This window comes from Ictidomys tridecemlineatus, chromosome Y (assembly GCF_052094955.1).
Source record: "Ictidomys tridecemlineatus isolate mIctTri1 chromosome Y, mIctTri1.hap1, whole genome shotgun sequence".
Taxonomy (NCBI): domain Eukaryota; kingdom Metazoa; phylum Chordata; class Mammalia; order Rodentia; family Sciuridae; genus Ictidomys; species Ictidomys tridecemlineatus.
In genome coordinates this window covers 526,065-540,721 of record NC_135494.1, presented here as the reverse complement: position 1 = coordinate 540,721, position 14,657 = coordinate 526,065, and the positions used below count along the sequence as shown (strand labels likewise).

At 44.3% G+C, this 14,657-nt stretch overlaps 1 long non-coding RNA gene across 1 annotated transcript in view; it reads left to right on the top strand.

The window, feature by feature from the left end:
• The window catches only part of LOC144371938 (uncharacterized), a 28,792-nt gene extending 27,115 nt beyond the window's left edge, over positions 1 to 1,677 (top strand). Inside the window, exon 3 of the long non-coding RNA XR_013432004.1 lies at positions 652 to 1,677. This is a non-coding gene — a long non-coding RNA (uncharacterized LOC144371938). The remainder of the gene's footprint in view (positions 1 to 651) is intronic.
• Positions 1,678 to 14,657: the final 12,980 nt, after the last annotated feature.

The window sequence follows — 14,657 nt, the reverse complement described above, 5'->3', positions numbered from 1 at the left end:
AAACAAGTCAAAATGGCACTTGGCATTTTGCCAGGGGGAGTGGTTTATGAAGTAATGCCAGCAAGCCATTAAGTGTGGAGATTCCTTATTGGTTGACTGCTGTATCTAGTTTATGTTAATTAAGATAAGCTGTGTGTAATGTATATATACCCCTCCAATCCTACAATAAATGGCTCCCACACCTGCTGTATCAATCTACACAAGTTGTTCATCACCCCCCTGGTTATTTTGCTGCAGCCGGACTGCGGCAGATGGTGGCCCGTACGGGGAGCCCTGGGACACTCAGGAGTAAGTGATGAAAAAAAAGCTGCCTGTCCATAAAACAATAGGACGGGAGCAAGTCGGCTAGTCCCTAAGCAGACAGGGCAAAAGAAACAAAGACCATTTTAAGAAGATGAAGAGGATTAATACAGCATGTTTGTGTCTTGTTTTGTCTCAGTGTATTGTATTGTCTTTGTGATGAAAATATGGAAGGGGTATTAAGTAAATTGCTAAGGGAAGGAAGCACCCAGTGAAACCAAGAATAGTTAGGACATGTGTTGATGGAAGCCTAGGAACTCTAATCAGAAAGAAAAAGAAAGTTAAGAAGCAGAAGGATTATCAGGAAAAAAGTTGCAACAAAAGGGTATTACTGAATACTTTTCGTTACAGAAGGGTACATAATGGCTGCCACATGCACAGTCTCGCAGGCTCTTGCTCCCTGTGCCCAATGGCAGTTTGAGTGTGGGACACTTCCTGGACTCTCCCCAGGGCCATCTGGGGCTGCCTGGGACACTGCAGCCAGAAGACAGCCGGGTCCCTGAAGTTTGATCATTTCCAAGGCCAGTAACAACAATGGTTCTCCCACACCTGGAAGCTAATGAGTAATGAGCACTATTAAGGCTTATTTCAAATGTAAAAAACCTTAAGATAATGTACTAAATTGTTCAGAAGGTTGTTTTCTTAGTGCCTGCTGGAATACTACAGGATTTTCTTTAGCCATCCGGAGTTCCTGCCTTCATCCCAGTGCCAGTGAAGATGAAGGTGGAAGAATTTCCAGTGTTACTGAGAACTGGAAGAGACTTCAGATCAAGCTAGCTGCCTGCAGAACTTACCTGGACTGTGATTTACCTGGACTGTGAGTTAATCTATAGAGACACTGCTTTACCTGGATTGATACAACAAACTGTAATCTACAACAAATTGTAACTCAGTATCCTTGCTAATAGTGTCATTGCTGCTATAATTTTTCCAAGGGCTTCTTGCATGGAGCCATCAATTGGCTTGATATTGTGGCAGTTTGTATCCTCCCCTTCTGCTTGTAGCAGACTATTTATGGTGTTTGTGTAAAAACCACTATGGTTGTTATTTAAATTAAACAAAGGGGGAAATGTTAGGGTATGTAAACAAGTCAAGATGGCGCCTGGCATTTTGCCAGGGGGAGTGGTTTATGAAGTAATGCCAGTGAGCCATTAAGTGTGGAGATTCCTTATTGGTTGACTGCTGTATCTAGTTTATGTTAATTAAGATAAGCTGTGTGTAATGTATATCTATCCCTCCAGTTCTACAATAAATGGCTCCCACTCCTGCTGTATCAACCTACACAAGTTGTTCGTCACCCCCCGGTTATTTTGCTGCAGCCGGACTGCGGCATAAAGGAAAGAGGAAGAGTTATATATACAAATTTCATAACTATGAAGAAAAGCAAGGAAACTGATTTTCAATATTGTTTCCACTTTGAGAGAAATGGGTGACTTATCTTTAAAAGTCATTATAACTCCTGGTGTGGTGGTGTGCACTTCAAATTTTAGTAACTAGGGAGGTCAGGGCCAGAAGATGACAACACTGAAGCCAGCCTCAGTCATGTAGCAAAAGTATCAGAAATATAGTGAGACTTGCCCTTAATCAAGAATGAAAATGAGGGGCTGGGGATGTGGCTCAAGCGGTAGCACACTCGCCTGGCATGCGTGCGGCCCGGGTTCGATCCTCAGCACCACGTACCAACAAAGATGTTGTGTCCGCCGAAAACTAAAAAAAAATAAATATTAAAAAAAATTCTCTCTTTCTCTCTCACTCTGTCTCCTCTCTCACTCTCTCTTTAAAAAAAAAAATGAATGAAAATGAGGGAAAGAGACTGTCACTCAGTGACAGAGCATTTGACTAGCATGTGTGAGACACTTGATTCAAAACTTAGATCCACAAATAAATCAACAAAATTAAGGTATTCTGTCCATTTATTACTAAAACAAAATTAAAAATAGATAAAAAATAAAAAGAAAAACAAAAAACACTGGGGATGTGCTCAGTGGTCAAGTGGCTCTGGGATTAATCCTTAGGGAAACATCCCTCCAAGAAAATGCTTTCACAAACTTAAAACATGTTTTTGAAGGATAACAAGCATGAGCAAGTCCGTGGCTTAAATCCCACCACTTAATACATAAGTAAATACATCAATAATAGTCCATTTTCTTGGGCTGGGGAGTTGCCCAACAGTAGAGCATTTGCCAAGCATGCATGAGGCCCTATGTTCAATCCGAAGCAGGGCACAAATACACACACACACACACACACACACACACACACAGAAACTATACTAAAATACATCTCATGAATGACAAAAAATGATTATAATAGAAAAAGTGCAAAATGTGAGGCATTAAATACAATGAAATCAATAGAAAGACAATATGCTTTCTTAGCAAAGAGATTAAGGAGACTGAACTTCCCCAAGATCTACACTCTCTGAAAAAACCCTGAGCATTTTAGTAAATTTTGTGAAATCCAGGGCCAGGAGTGCTGTGCTTCTTGGTGAACTTAACAGAAACTACTCCTAAAAATGGAAATAGTGGACCATATCTAAGATCAGTGAAAATCTTGTAGAGATCACAGTGAGTATGAACATAGTATTTATGTAATTGCTAAATTTCATAAGCTAATAGTCTAGCTGCCAACGTGGTGGCACAAAGATGAGGCATATTTTTTTTAATACTTGTGATTGAACCCAGAGGCAGTTGACCACTGAACCACATCCCCAATCTTTGAAGTCTCATCAAGTTGCATAGGGTCTCCCTAAGTTGGTAAAGATGTCCTCAAACTTTAAACCCTCCTGCCTCAACATCTGGAGCACCAAAAAGTACAGGGGTGCACCACTGAATGTTGCTGCAAATTAGGATATTTAACAAATGAAAATGTAAGTAGACTTTTTTAAATCCCCTCTGTCTTCTCTTTTTCATTATATTTCACCATAATTTGTTCTTAATAAATAAACTTGGGCTTCAGATAATAAGCAGATCATTTCAAAGTGATAAACACAAAATGGCTGGTGCTGAGGAAGCAAACCTAATAGGCTCAGAAGTACAGAAGGTCCCTGCCAGCTCACACCTGGTCATATCCACTGAAGCACTCTATGATCACTCTCCCACGAGACCTGGACCATGACTCCAGCTTATGAGGCTTTTCGGGTTTGCTCAGCACTGCATTGGGGTGGCTGGTCCTTAGGCTCTGGGAGAGTTTTCACTCTTTTACACTGTGAGAGAATACAAGGGTCAGGAATCACTGGTGACATGGCCCCTCACCACCAGCATCCACAGGCTGACTGCACACCTGTCTCCAAGGAATGGGAACAGGGCTTGGGGAAAACAAGGTCCCAAGAAGTTAGTTGTCTAGATGAGTCTTGTTCCAGGACATTCCTTAGAGCCAAGACCTCAGCTGATCCCCCAAGAGGCTGTACCTCACACCTTAGGCTGTCCTCTAAGAGGAGCTGACTGAGTGCCTAAAATTCCTTGAACCATGCGGGACACAGGACACCTGTGGGCACATTGTGGCAGGCCCAGGAAACACTAGTGATTGAGAACATAGGACTCTGTGAGGTGTCCAAAGGAAACTTGCCTGAGAAAATCGGATATGGTGCTTATTCCTAAGAAAGATAAAAGGAGAAGCACAGAATTTTTGCAGGTATGAACTGAAATTCTCTATGAACTTGCTCAAATCAATGAAACTTCAGACCACTTGACTTTGGGGAACTAAACCACCATGAGGGCAGTAAGACAGGGTTCTGGATGAATGGCAAAAATTATCTTGGGCTATCTTAAGCCCTTTAATAGCCAATTACCTCAATTTCTGTATTAGTTCAAAATTCTCAGAACAAATAAACTTCTCAGTATGTATTACCAACCTTATTTGACATATAAGCACCATCTTCCAAAGCTAACAATGTAATAACAGACCTAAAGAAGAAATCCCCCGACCCTTTTTACTGTAGTCACCAACCTGATGATCCTAACAATGCAATTGGTTAATGTATTCTTACATAACTTTCTTTAATGTTCTTCTCAGCTATGCACACTGGAGCACAACTACAAAACCAACAGGTTGACAAACTGAGTCAGGAGGACTGCTAAATTCAAAGCCAGCCTCAGTAACTTAGTGAGGCCCTAAGGACGATCAGGCCTCAAAATAAAATATAAAAAGGGCTGTGGATATGGCTCACTAGTTAATTACCCCTGGGTTCAATCCTTGGTATTAAAAAAAAAAAAAAAAATGGAATATCTTCCAGAGTGGAATACATACATCATTCAGGATAAGTTAAATGAACATCCTCATGTTCTTGAGGATGGTCATTAATATTTGGGTCAAAATAAACTATATTCTTCAGGTATGGTGGCCAGAGCCTTTAATTCCAACAGAATTGAGAAGCTGAAGCAGGAGGATCACATGTTCCAGGTGAGGCTAGACAACATAGCCAGATCCTGTCTGAAAATAAAATGTAAAAGGGCTAGGGATGAAGGACAGTATAATAAATCAAGCATCGGGCTGGGGATGTGGCTCAAGCGGTAGCGCGCTCGCCTGGCATGCATGCGGCCCGGGTTCGATCCTCAGCACCACATACAAACTAAGATGTTGTGTCCGCCAAATACTAAAAAATAAATATTAAAATTCTCTCTCCCTCTCTCACTCTTTCTTTAAAAAAAAAAAATCAAGCATCATTATCCTATGTGGATATATGACTAATAACCATTATGTACAACCACAAAAAGGAGAAGTTAAACTCTATGTATGATGTGTCAAAATGTTTTTACTTACTGCCATGTACAAGTAATGAAAACCAAGTAAAACAAATACATAACTTCTGCAAAAACTAACAAACAAAAAAGGGCTGGGATGCAGACCAAGATTGAATATCCCTTATAAGAGATGCCTTATTTCATTAAAGCAGCTATTTTACCCAAACACAGGATGTGTCAAGTGATTATTCTTTCCCCTCAAGTATGATATTCAGAACAGAAAACAAATGCTTTCAAAAGTGTTATTCTTGCCAGGGATAGGGGCACAGGCCTGCAATGCCAGGGACACAGGCGACTGAGCCAGGAGGATCACAACCTGAAAGTGAACATACAAAACAACTGAGATATAATCACACTTAAAAAAATAAATAAATAAGGGAGGGGGTGTGCCTGAGGATTTCACTGATAAAGCTTCTCTAGTTTTGATCCTCAATACAAAAACAATATATTCCTTGCAATACTTCACTAGAGAGAAAGTGAAAATTAATACTGTGTCCATTTGAAACACACGAGGAAGACCAGATATTTGAGAGTGATGGGAAGAGAAGAGGAAGATGGCATTTTAGAACGCAGGAGGCAACTGCAAATGAAATACCTACAGCAGCCTATGGAGAAACTAAACTGGAGGAAGAAAAGTGGATTTGCAATCCTGCTTCCTACACATTTGGAAGAGTGGGTGCGGGACACCAGCAGGGAGAGGAGGGGAAGCCAGGAACCTGAGCCACCCATTCAAAAATGGAAGCCAAGGGACATGGACAGGGCCGAAGGTCACCTGCCAGTGGGAACTGGGCCTCATGCTCTGCAGCTGACCTCAGGGACCAGCCCACCACTCCAGCCCAGAGAGCAGAAGCCCAGGGCCATCCACCATGAAGGACTAGACTGCACCCTCTGCACCAACCTAGGGCCCCCAACACCCAGCTCACCCCAAGGGACCAATGGACAGAGGCTTAGGGTCAGCTGCCAGCGAGGTGACTTTAAGGACCTACCATCCAGCCCAACCCCCAGGACCATGGGACAGAGACCAAGGGCAACCTCCAGAGGCGACTCCTCCAGGCTCTGCAGCTCACCCAATTGTGGGGACCCCAAGGCACGTGCTAACCACGTATCTTCAGCCCTCATCACAAACTCACCATTTCTGCCTTCCTTGGGGACCTGGTATTCTCTCGAGGAACCTCCAGACACCAGAGATCTCGAGGACACTGGCTGCTCAGAATCACCTAGGATTTTTGAGCAGAGCACATGGGGCCCGGAAAGGGAGGAACGGAGTTGGTGAGGACAGTTCCACCCCAGCATCCCTAATGGGCCTCCTCCAGGAACATCTCTGCCTTGTGACTCACAGCTAAGGTTATCCAATCACTAACTAAAATTGCCTAGAGTGACAGTTATTTTCAAGTGACAAGTCTTTGCTGGGCTGGAAAAAATTCCAAGTTAGAAGCCTTTGCTTGGAACTTGGTAAGGATGGGATTGAACTATGGCTCGGGGAGACTGCTTTCCCAGTATGAATGATGCCCTGGGTGTTAACCTCACCACAGAAACAAAGAACAAAAGAAGTTACTTGGGGAGTCTCAGGCAGGAGGAGCCCAAGGTTCAGGTCAGGATCTACAGTGTTGCCCTTGTTTACTGTAATGGGTCCTTGCTTCCCCAAATGCTGAAGTATAACACCAGAGAAGCACGTGGAGAGTGGAAAGTGGAAGGCTTAATTAAGGGAGAGCAGAAAAGATTCACCCCACCCCCCAGGAAGAAGGGGACTGGAAAGGAGAAATCCTTGGAAAAGGGAGGTCTTCTCCCTTTTATACCTAAGGTTGCCTTTTGTCCTCCCACATTCCTGTCCTTTATTTCTCTTTATTGTGCATGGGATGGGGGCTGCAGGTGGAAAGACAAAGGGTGGGAAACTGGTGGACTAATGGGGCAGGAAGCAGAAACCAGGGCAGGAACAGCCTATGGTGATTTGATTAGCATCTCCCGGTTTTACTGGGAGCTACCTCATTAACCCTTATTAGGACCTCCCCAGGATCATGGGACACTAATATTTCAATTTCTCAGGTGTTTTTATGATTTTCCCAGGCTCAGATTAGACTCCATTTTCTTTATGGCTCCTAATGAACCCCATTAACTTAGCTACAGAAACTCTTCTCTTTAAATCTGGCTTCTCAAACAGGGAGATCCTAGCCAGAACAGAGAAAGAAAAAGCTGCTTTTATGTGTGTGATGTGACAACTTGACTATGGTGACTCCATTTTGTGAACTCAGCCATGACACACAAAAAAGTCATGACTGGGGCACTTTGTATTCTTTATTTCATGAAAAGCCCCCAAGAACTCAGCATTATCTATGGTGCCAACTGGAGACTGACTGACTGCAGCTTTCAGCCTTGCTTGCATTGCCTGAACCCCCAAACGTCCCTTTCATGGTATTTGTGCTTAAATATGGAGCCACCTGAAGGCAGGGGCACCACTCTGTCCATCTCATTCTTTCGAGAGCAGAGTGTCTGCCACTGGCCAGCAATAAAGGATTAACTGGAATGAGACTGTGTGGTCTGAGAGTTATTTGAGGGTCTCCGTATTACAATGTGAACTTCTGAGCCCCTCCCCTTACATGCTGGGTATAAGATTCTGAAACCACCTGAACTCAGGGTTCAGGGGATTGATTGATTGATTACAGCAAAAGCAGTGCCCTCTGAGACTGGCTGCAGCCAGATAAAACTCTTTCTGGCTATCTTCAGTGCCTTGCCTCCTTTGTCCCTACCTCATCATTTCCCTGTGTGCTTACGTGACTACACGACTGGGGTGACTCTACATCATGGACTATCAGAAAGGGGAGCAGTTATCCTCTATTGATGAAGCCCACGATTCCATATCCCTGGGATCTATAAACAACCTCCTTATTCCCTTTAAGGCAGTTATTTCGACCAAACACAAGGAAGTGTTAAGTGATTATTCCTTCCCCTGAAGTATAACATTCACAAATGGAAAACAAATGCTTTCAAAAGTGTCCTTCTTGCCAGGGACAGTGGCACAGGCCTGTCATTCCAGATACGTGGGAGGCTGAAGCAGGAGGATCACAAGGCTGCGGAGGCAGGGAGGAAAGGAGGGAGGGAGGGAGGAAGATTCTCTCCAATATTTCACTAGAAGAAAAGTGACAATTAGCAGACGGTGTGCATTTGACCATTTGGACCGAGTGGGAAGAACGAACGTCTGGCCGAGCTGTGAGGTGGAGGGAAGGTGGGTTTAGAAGGCAGGAGGCGCCTGCAATTTGCAGGACCTACAGCAGCCTCCAGAGGAGCTCCCCTGGGAGGAGGAAGGTGCATTTGTGGCCCTGCTTCATCCACGTTGGGAACAGTGTGTTGTCGGGCCACCAGTAGAGAGGAGGGGACACCAGGGACCTGAGCCGCCCTTCCAAACCCCCAGGGAACCAGGGGACAGGGCCCAGGGCCACCCTCGGGGGGGACTCAGTCGCGCTCCGCAGCTAATCTCAAAAACCCCAAACCCAGCTCACCCCAGGAGACCAGGGGACAGGGGACAGGGCCACCCGCCAGCGGGGACTCCGCTGCGCTCCCCAGCTCACCCGTAAGCCGAGCCCCAAGGCAGATGGTGATGCGCACCTTCAGCCCTGGTCGCAAACTCACCATTTTTGGCTTCCGTGGTGACCCGGGGTCCTCTGGAGGAACCTCCGGGTACCCGAGATGTGGGGGGGGGTGGGGCGAAGAACACAGGCTGCGCAGAGTCCTGGGTCCCTGGAGCAGAGAACTTGGCCCTGAGAAGGAATAGCCCAGTTGGAGAGGAAGAAAAGCCCGCGAGATTGCGGAAGCCCGCCCTTCCACTTCCTCTGCGCACTGATTGGACAGTTGCCCCAGCTTCCCGGATGGACGGCCTCCAGGCGCGCCTCTGCATCGTGACTGACAGCCTAGGTGTCCAATCACTGGCTGAAATTGGGTAGAGTGACAGATTCCTGGCTCCAGCCCTTTTCATGCGGAGCTTCCCGGCTCTTCTGGGAACTAATCCAGGTGGGAAGCCTTGGTTTAGCCTCTGATACAGAGGGGACACCTGGCGCTGAGCTGGGCTTCAGCCATAGAGTGCTTTCTGAGCATGGGAGGCCCTGGGTTTAACCTCAACACAAAAAACAAAGCACAGCTTCTCAGGGAGGCTGGGGCTGGAGGAGCCCAAGGTCAGTGAGACCTTCTCTTAAAATGAAAGGAAAAGGGTGGGATGTAGCTCAGAGGTCCAGGTCAAGCCCCACTGGGTTTATTCCCCAGTACCTCAAAGAAAAAGAATGAACTATATAACATATTTTTTTTCAGCTGATGCGCCCTCAAGCGACTTAGTAAGACCCAGTCTCCAAATTTTTGAAACACTATTTAAAGATATCATATGTATGACCCATACCTAATATCTAAAAATGAGAACAATTTGAAAACTATTTTAGTAATTCTCATCACCTCCCGGCCTCTGTGGCTTTGAGGAGGCAGCCTGAGCTATGAAAGGAAGCCATTGGGGTTGGCTCTGATGCTCAGGGTCCCATCCCCAGCAGAGAGGGTGGGGGAGGAAGGAAGGCAATCCTCCAGGGCAGCAATGTGCGGTGGAAATTAAATGGGTGCCTTGTGCTTAGTGCAGATGTTCTACTCCGATTGTTAGGAAGTCTTGTGCAGAGACCTGACTCTGGGGATCCCACAGGTCTGGTCAGGTGTATGCCCCAAAATCAAACAGAAAAGGTCATGATGCAAAGCAGGAAAGGAACTTTGACCAGTGCAGCTACACCAGGAAGACAAGGAAACCCTGCCCTTATGCTGTCTTCAGGTGCCGACAAGGACTTTGAGGTTTTATAGAAGGATAATCATAGGCTGTATGCACAGGGGAAATTGTATCTAGGAATTAGTATTATCTGTAGGATTTAAGCTTCAGGCATCTGTTCTTATAACATGTCTGTGAGCTCACGCTCACTTGCCCCCTTGACACATGTCACTCTATTGCACAGACTGGAGAGAGAGAGAGAGAGAATTTTTTAATATTTATTTTTTAGTTTTCCGTGGACACACATCTTTGTTTGTATGTTGTGCTGAGGATGGAACCCGGGCCACAAACATGCCAGGCGAGTGCTCCACCGCATGAGCCACATCCCCAGCCCTTCCTTAATATTTGAAGGCAATTGGGAAATTATATCCTTCCGACACTGGATTCTTTCTCCGAGGTCATCATGGTCTACTCTTGAAACACAAAAGGCGTTAGTAGAAAACGTACTATCTCAGGGACATAACCAACTTGGAAGATCCAGGTTATTAATATTATTATTCTGCCAAACACTCATCAGAAGACTCTTCATCTTTTCTTGATTTACTGGGAAGCCTTGCACTTGGCAATGGTAACATGGACATGTTCATTTGGCGTGGTGCTTCAGCCTTTCCACAAACCATGGAGCAGAGGGCTCAGTCACAATATTTATTACAGTGGCTTTTTAGAGCATCTTAACTCAGTTCTAAGTTTTGCATCAGCATTTATCTGACTATGAAAGATCTTGGAAGTAATTTAAGTCAAGCATTAAGAAAATCCACATGTTGTAAGTTTGAAACAGAGCCATAAAGACTGTATCACACAAGCAAGGAATAATATTTAAAGTAGTCACTTCAAAGATTATGAGACCAAGAGCTGGCCTAGGTTTGGTTCATTGGCATGCACCTGTTTCAGACCCGAACCTGAACTTCAGCAGAGTGTCGCTCTGAAATACCAGCCGGCAATAACTAGCTATGCCATAAGGTGAGTTGTATTCATACAGGCTACAGGATATCATCATCCTTTCTCTTAATTCCCATATTTAAGGAGTCTGTTAGGTGCTGAGAGCCATTGCCAAGTAGAAATGACGCATCAATATTTCCTTGCCAGCGTACCCCATGTTGCTTAGAGGAAGGACTCGTGGAAATGGACTTGCCTTGGACATTCGCTGTGACATTGCATGTATATTTGAGAAAGGTGACCCTGCTCAAGGACCAGGGTGGATCCAGGTTTAGGGTGTATCCTGCAGGTTTTAGGAAGTATCCCGCTCCTTGGGATTAGGGCATTCCCGGTTTAGGACAATCTGGGTTTAGGGCAGTTCCAGGTTTAAGGTTATTCCTGCTGGGAATAGGGCGGGGTATCCTGCTGCCTGAGTTCCCCTTGAGTTCTCCTGGAATTCAGAAAGTTTTGGGGATTAAAAGCCTGGTGGAGTACGTGAATGAGGCCCAGAACTGGGATTCCCCCAGAACGTGTTTGTAGAGGGCCAGTGTGAGTTCGGGAATAAAGAGTTGCTGTTTGAATCTACAAAGCTGTGAGTGGCTTGTGATCTTGTGTCCAGCCAGACTGCAGCAGTTAGGTCAATCAGTGATGTAAATATTCTGAAGGCAGAAGACAAACATCCAAACATCCTTTTGGGTGCCATCTCACTGAGGGTTAGGGTATTACCAATCAACCTCCAGGTGCCAGGCATCCTCCTGTAATTGCTCTTGTCCATTCTAGGAGACCAGCCTAAAATGCATCCACTATTTCTAGACCTCTTGTGTTGTACTGACCAGACATTTGCATAATACTTAGGAATACCCAGGAAGAATACTTAGGAAAGGTGCCAGTTTCTATTGTAGAATGATCAGGGCAACCATGCATTGGTGCATACCTTATGTAAACAACTGGCCTTTATAGAAAAATTCTATTTCCACAAGCTTTCTATTTGGACAGTTGTCCAGATACATAGTCTTAATTTCAAAGGGTCAGCATGATTGTCTGGTTTAGGTTTCTCATATGCTGTGTTTTCCTCAAATATAATCCCAGACAACCTGTTTACCACAGGATCAACATATAACTGACCACTACAGTCAGCATGATTAATCTAGTTTCATTGGTGGACTTTCCAGTCCACACCACAATGGACATTAAAAATGGATCTGAGGGCTGGGGTTGTGGCTCCGTGGTGGAGCGCTCACCTAGCTCACCTTAGTCCTCCATGTGCACACAGCAACTGGTGACACTGAGAAACTCCGAGCCCAGGGTTGGCAGCAGTTTTATACACTCTTTGGTGAAGGCAGGGCCTTCACAAACATCATAGCATCTCTCAGCAAATCGTCATACATTGTGGGAAAATCATAAAACAACTCTAAAACATGATTAGCACATTCACTGGTGGGAACAAGTTGGGTAGGGGTGATTGGTTAGTGTTAGACCAGGATGCAAGAAAAGACCGCTGACTCCAATTAAAATCAAATTAAAGCAAGCTTATTATTTCAACCAGCCGGGCTGCCTCTCCCTCCCAAAACAAGACAGCCCCCCCAGCTTTCCTGTAGCCCAGCTTTATAGCCCAAAAAGTTACACAAAGGGGGGTTACAGATAACAGAACTCTGAGGAGCTTCAAACTAATGGTAGTTTACATTTTTTGCTGGCCCCAACATCAGAATTTATGAGGACCATTCGAGCCTCAGAGAGGGTCATTATCTGGTCAGAGAAGGCTGGTGAAGGCTATCCCCCACTCACTGTCTTGACAGGGTCACAGTGAGGATGAATGCTGACAAAGCCACACTGGTTGGTGGGAAACCGAAACCATGAGACCCTTTTTTTATGTAATTGGGACTTTGCATTTTCATGCTGATGTTTCTGACAGGAGGCATGAGTATGTTAAATGCCAAACAAATTAAATTTCAGATGGCTAGAGCATAACAGGTAGTTCATGCCTTGGAGGCTGTTCTACTGCCCCTCAGCATATCAAGGCCAAAGTAGAAGGCTGTGCTTCTATCTCAGTACATTGAGGACAAACCTGATAATGGACAACAATCATCCTTTGAAAGGTCATGAGAATTTTAGGCACCACATTGATTATATCAACTAGAACCCAAGCCCATATTTCCAGCCTCTTAGAAGACCTAATCATTATGCTTATTTTACAAAGTTCACCATATGCAGTCTCATTTTTGATTAAGGAAAGTTATATTATACACTTAGGAAAGTTAAAACATAAAGATATATTCTTCTCTTTTTTTATAAACCCTTTTTTATTTTACATAGGGATATATGTTGAGCATAGTTAATATTGGCGGAAAGTGCACTGATGTTTAGAACTTACTTTCTATTGAGAAAGATTATAAAGACATGAGAACTAGTGCACCTTGACTGAGAAACAAAGAAACTCTTTGAGAAAGCAGCTCAACCAGTTTTATGAGAATGAATTTAGGAATTAATTAAAACGGCTTTATAAGACACAGTTTTAGAATGTTAAAAATATTATTTTATTTAGATTCTTAAGTTTAGAAATTCTTAAGTTTTTAGTTTTTTTGTTTTTTTAAATAATGTGTTTTTTTAAAAGAGAGAGTGAGAGGAGAGAGAGAGAGAGAGAGAGAGAGAGAGAGAGAGAGAGAGAATTTTTAATATTTATTTTTTAGTTTCCCCAGCCCCAAGTTTTTAGTTTTAATGTAAGGGTCTGGCGAAGCGTCGGAGGAAGAGACCACAAGAGACTGGCTTCATGCAATAAGCAAAAGAGGATTTTTATTAAGGATCCAGTTCAGCGCGCTGAGGCTCCAGGTTCACTCAGGAAGGGACAGCAGCCCAGAGCACAGAGCAGGGGTTGAACAATGCTTAAGTACACCTTTTTTGGGGGGGGGCTTTGCACACACCAGAACAAATCATCATGAGGTGCGGGGAAAATTGAACAACAACTCTTAGGCTTGATTAGTACATTCATTGATGGGAACAGGGCGTGCCAAATGCCAATGTCTCGGCTCGGCACAGAATCACGAGCCACCACACAGCTTTGTAGGTTCAAACAGCAATTCTTTATTCCGATCTCACACCGCCTCCACGCAGGTTCAGGGGCAATCCCAATCTCCAGCACAATTCATGTCCTAAATACTTTCTCTCCAGGAGAACTCAGCGGGAACTCAGGCAGCAGGCACGCCCTACTCCCAGCAGGAATAATCTTCAACCTCCAACTTCCCTAAAACTCCTTTTGTCTTAAACCGGGAACACCCTCAGGAGCGGGATACTTCCTCAAACCTGATCAGCTCTAAACCCGGATCCGCCTTGGTCCTTGAGCAAGGTCACCTTACATGCAATGTCAACAGCGAAATCCATTTAACATGGGGTACGCTGGCAAGGAAATTTTGAAGCGTCATTCCTACTTGACAATGGCCCTCAGCAAGGGCGGGCGGGGGTGATTGGTCACTCCTAGGAGGGGTACACATTCAAACTGATTGGTTTTGGGCCTTGAATGCCTACATGCCGGGTTACACAGATCCTATGTTATTAAACAACCAGAGGACCAGGAGGAATATTTACTGGGCAGTTCAGGTATTGTCCTAACAGCTACAAGAGTTTCAGGTTTTGGGGGGTAGCAGAGGAATTTAACAACACCTGGTCCTTTACTTTTTAACTCAGGCCTTGCAGCTTAGAAACTTTACAATGCCCAGTCTTTTACACTTTAACTTCAATTTCTTTTACTCTTACAGTATAGGTTTCTGATGTGTTTTAAGAATGATTTATAAATTTTAGAATGTTTTAAATATAAGATTTAAGGGGACTTTTTTACATGGGAATTTTAGGTTAGAAATAAAGTACAAGTGTACTTTACATTAATGATTGGTTAGGAGACTTAGAGTTTGGTTACGTAGTCT